We start from the raw sequence: 5801 nt of genomic DNA on the forward strand, positions 1-5801 counted from the left end.
CGTCAGTCTGTAAAAAGAAAAGAAAAAATCAGTCCTACTACTTTAAAGACTGACCCTGTAGATTACTGAAATACCATATCTTAACGGAAAACAGTCAATTCAGTATTTTACGAGTTTAATTTAGTACAGGGATGCAAATAACCACAACATTCCAACCAGCAAAGCTTGGAAATAAGGAAGAAGATAATGAAAAGTACAACAAAATGAAATGAAATCTTTGAGTTTTACGTCCCACGGTTATGCCGGTTAGGCTAAAGGAGACGGTGATGATGAGAGATAAATGAAATAGTGGAATGAAGAAAGTGGGAAGAAACGGGAGAACCCCGAGAAAACCCACGGACACGGTGTTTGTCCACCACAAAGTTCACTTGGCGGGAGCAGGGCTTGAACCCGAGACCCCAAGCAGCAGAGGTGAACGCTCTACCACTGAGCCACCGCGGCCCCCTACCTTAAGTTGGGTTAGGTTTTTACAGTAGAGCAGTGTAGCTTGGGTTAGATTTTGCATGAGTTGCAACAACTTGGGAGATTACTCCTGCCACTAAGACAAGAAAAGAAGTCCTCTTGAACTTTCGGCTATCGGACATAGTTTCGGATCTACAAGGTGCCGTAAGCCTCGGAAAATGACTTTCGGACGCCAATAGTTCGGAAACTATCCAACATAAAGAGGGCGGATAAAAAATTAACTGAAGAAGTCATACCTGCTGTATTCAATTATGCATGCTTCACAATCCTACCATGCACGCTCAAGGGATTCCCCAAAGGAACGTAGGGAGTCCCGGATAATTTGCCCAGGCTCGGATTGGCCAGGCAGGAATCCCTGCCGGGGCCCCCTCTTTCAAATATATAATAATGAATATTGTGAATAACATGGAAAGTAAGATAAAATATGTCTACTGTGTTAGAGCATAGCTACTCGTTGTAGTTCGTTCCGTTCCCAGAGTTCGGTGGCCCCTGCATTGAATATAGTCTTGGGCAGGGCCGTACTGTCCAGGCGGGAAACCGGGAAATTTCCCGGTGGACCCTGGACGGTGAATTTTTTTAGTGGGCCCTCCACCTTGTATCGTAAGTAGCGGTAGACCTATATGTACAAAAAGGCACATGTCACACACTCCTCGCATACAGGAGTAACGGAACGGAGGACGATAACATGTCGGGTACCGGCAATACAGTCAGCTAATCCCAGACCAGTATTGCCAGCCCATGATGTTGCAAAAACAACCTTTCACATCTTTCGTAATTCAACCCTTGAAAGGTTCCTAATTTCCCACTCTGGTTTATAATTTTGCTAATGTGAATTATACACGTGCTGTAAAATGTGTATTCAGCTAAATTGTAATATCAAATGATGCCATAACTTGAAACTAAATAATAATGTACATTTTACAGCACCATTGTTTTCCGTATAGAAAATATCCGGATTAATACCATTGGAACCCTGGAGCGAGAAAATACAAGTGGGTCCCACCAAAAATGTCTATGATAGACCCTCTCACAACATGTTTAAAAGGGTCCATGAATTATATAGAAGTAACTCATGTCATTTTTTTAACTCTTATGGTGAAAATGTTTTCAGGCATTTTAAAAATTTTTGGGGCCCTCTTGCTCACGAAATCCTGTAGCAAAAAACTAGAATTCAACTCTTTTTTATTATTTTTCTAAAAAAAGAGGAAAATATTTATATCTTTAAAGGAAAATTACAGAAGCAATCACTATGGGTTGCTAGTAAGTGGCTTTTTAAATTACGCATTTTAAAACGCGTGTTAAGGGTATCGTAAGGAACCTTGTACAGATGCAAATTTAAGTCAGTTTTATTTCCATTCCGCCAAAAATGCTTAAAGGAAATAAATAAAATTCATTAATTCGTACCTTACTTTAAAACAATCTAGCTGCGTATGCGTTTTCCTAAGGACTTTGTGGTTCCGTGTGAAAATTGTCCTTTATGGGCCCATGGTCTTGGCTTGTGCGAAATAAGTACAATAAATATATTATACATTTGCTTTGAGTTGTGCGTACTGCCAGTACGCAGTAGTACTTGTTGGGGAAGGGGGTAATTCATACATGTACATGGGCTCCCCAGAAAGAACCTTTCGGTGGGCCCCTGGGTTGCAGTACGGCCCTGGTCTTGGAGTTTCATTATTGGGATGAAAATAACAGTATAGCAAACTCATGTTTGGGGTAATTTGTATGTGATCTAGTAAGAATATATTTCAACAATATGAAGAATGGGGCTCAAGCGTCATGGGGCTCCATGAATGCTGAAATGAGACTGACTTTTATAAAGTCCTGCTAGGGCCCTTTGCTAAACAAGTTATTGCAACACCATAAAGAAACAGAACAGGTCCCCATTAGCACATGTAAATGAAGCTGACAGCTTTATGAACAGAAACCATCCCTCTATCGCAAAAGTTTTACAAGACTGTTAAAGAAGAAGAAGAAGAAGAAGATGATGAAGAAGTAGTAGTAGTAGTAGTAGTAGTAGTAGTAACAATAATAATAAGAAGAAGAAGAAGAAGAAGGAGGAGGAGAAGATGGTTTCCTCCAAGTGAGGCTCATGCCGGGGTCCTATACTCCCCAGTCCGAAACTAAATATGCCAAATGAAAATTGGTCTAAATGGATATCAATTGATAGGGTTTTTACCAAGTAACAATAATTCGTTTGTATTAAGTCAATATCTTGAACAAATACAAAATGGCGGACAACTTCATGCCTCTTGTGTGTGGTACATAATCACTAGGTACGGATGGTGGCCAACAGTGACGTTCTGAGTATTAAGTGTAGTGAATTTGTAGTCAAATGCTCTAGAAACACATCTGGAGTGTCGGTAGAGCACAATAGATGAAGCAGGGTGATTAACATGTGTGGAAACACGTAATGAAAAATGTCCAGAAATGCACTCACACGCAGTAAACGTGAGTTCAAAGCGTCGGAAATGTAAGGAATAGCATCAAAAACATGAAAGCCATTGCCAATTCACCTCAAACTGATACAATATGATGTGCAATGTTGCATACCAATAAGGATGCAACAACTGAAGCCAAGTTGAAATTGTGCAAAAGGACTTACAAAGAAACTGGGGAAGCTAAGGGAATGTCACAAGTGGGATCGCACGATCGATATTGAAATGTGGCTAATGTGTGTGTTGATGTCGACATGAAGCTAGTCGACAAATATCAACATGTCCCACTACTGCTGGGACACTGTCCCACGTACGCAAAATATGAAAATAACCTTGTACATTCTGCTATTACACTTAGTTGGTATTGCAGTGCAACGTAAAAAGAACAATTGGATCCATGCCCCACCTCCACTGGAACAATGTTCCACACACGAAACAGGAGAATAATTGTAGTATGTTGTAGTGCACATGGGTCGCATTCTGGTACAACGTAAATAGAGCACAATTGAATTTATGACCCCTTCGCCTGGAACATTGTTCCACACTCGAAACATGAAAAACAGCTCACTAAATTTTTTTCGTAGGCATTTTTGAAATTCTGATATAACTTGAAAGTAACATGTTAGAACGTCCTACTTCTTCAGGGACAATATTACACGCTCAAAATATAGGAAAATAAAGCCGCAAATTCCAATTCGTACAGTGCACATTCCAACGAAGAATAAATAATACAAATCGGCATAGGTATAACTACCGCTGGAACAGCATCCGAAAGAAACGAAAATGACCTGCTCAAAGGGGGCACATGGAACAATTAACAATAAGCTTCAGGATCTGCACTCCTTGTAGCTTGTACCACGCACTTAAATACACTATGCAGTGCAGAAAAAGTCTCACAAACACTGTAATATTCAGAGACTGTTGGAAGTGTTCACCATTGACGTCAATACAAAGATGACATCGGCGAAGCACAGCTTGTCTGGTAGGCGCAAATCCATGTGGCATATCACTAATGGTCCCAGCAGCAGCACTGATGCGAGCAACGAGATCCCCAGCACTTTCCACTAGGGTGTCATACACAAGCCGTTTCATTTCTCCACACACAAGGAAATCCATCGGAGCGATGTCAGGTGACCAAGGTGAACACGGACGAGGTCCACCACTGCCAATCCAGTGATTGCCGAAAATGTTGTTGAGTACGACCCTGGTTTCCCGGTCAAAATGGGCGGGGCACCGTCGTGCTGAAACCAGATACGTTGTCTATCTGCGAGCGGCACGTTTTCTAAAAGTTCTGGCAATGCGTCCTGAAGAAACATACGATAATTCCCATCATTCAAGGTAGTAGGCAAAATGTACGGGCCTATCAAATGGTCACCTACGATGCCACATCACACAATCACTGCGAACCTGTGTTGATGATGGCGCACAAGTATTGCGTGGAGATTGTCCATACCCCAAACGTGACCGTTGTGGCTATTGAAGATGCTATCTCTAGTAAACATGGACTCATCCGTCCACAACACTATTGTTGGAAATCTGCAATACCATTGACAAAACTCTATCCGCTGGGGAAAGTCCGGAGGTAGTAAGTGCTGCACCTTCTGCAATCTGTGTGGGTACAATCCCTCTTCCTGAAAAACGCGGAACACATTATTATGATGGATTTGTCTCGGCTGAGCAACAGCACGTGTGCTAGTGCCAGGATCGTTCCATACCGCATCCAACACCTCCTCTTCAAATTGCACAGTGCGAGGTCTTCCACAGACCCACTTATAATGTAATACCGAGCCAGTTTCACGCAGTCAAGCATCAAGTCGTGCAAACAGTGTATGAACTGCCTATTTGGAAAGCGTTCCTGATATATACGTCATGCTTGACGGCTCTTTTGGTGTGCCTCCCCGTAGATGAGATGCATATCGGCAAGCTCGTGGGTAGAGTATTCCGCCATTATCCTGATGAACGCGGGAGAGAGGAGAGAAATTTACGTCCTAATGACAGATGACACTACTTTTATTCTTACCCACGTAATGTTACATAGGTATTCACACACAAACTCAAAAGGAACACTGGAATACACACTGAAGGTAGAATACTCCTTGGCGCAATTCAACGACACATACAAGCCAGACTAAAGTCAGAACAGCAAAACGAAGGACGTACAAGACGATCAACTGTCTACTCGAAACAGTTGCTAGGTGTATTCACCAACGCTAATACGTCACAGCAGACATAGGTACACTTCCCAAGCTCCTAGCGGTGCATAGCTGAAATCGTTAGCAACATACTCTGACTACATACCGACACTCCAGATGTCTTTCTAGAGCATTTCACTACAAATTCACTACACTTAATACTCAGAACGTCACTGTTGGCCAGCATCCGTACCTAGCGATTATGTACCACACACAACAGGCATGAAGTTGTCCGCCATTTTGTATTTGTTCAAGATATCGACTTAATACAAACGAATTATTGTTACTTGGTAGAAATCAATTCATATCCATTTACACCAATTTTCATTTGGCAGATCATCTGGGACTCCCTACATTCTTTGGGGAATCCCTTGCGCGTGCATAGTAGGATTGTGGAACATGCATAACTGAATACAACAGGTATGACTTCTTCAGTTAATTTTTTACCCGCCCTCTTTACGTTGGATAGCTTCCGAAATTCATTTTCCTATGCTTTCGGCACCTTGTAGACCCGAAACTGTGTCCCATACCTAAAAGTTCAAGAGGACTTTTTTCTTATCTCAGTGGCAGGAGTCACTTCCCCCCACGAGTTGTAACACTTATTTTGCAACACCCGATGTATATATATATATATATATATATATATATATATATATATATATATATATATATATATATATTACAGGGGTTCATGCACTTGAATTTTAATTGA

Source organism: Thermobia domestica, chromosome 1 (genome assembly GCF_964235325.1).
Source record: "Thermobia domestica chromosome 1, izTheDome1.hap1.1, whole genome shotgun sequence".
Lineage (NCBI taxonomy): Eukaryota > Metazoa > Arthropoda > Insecta > Zygentoma > Lepismatidae > Thermobia > Thermobia domestica.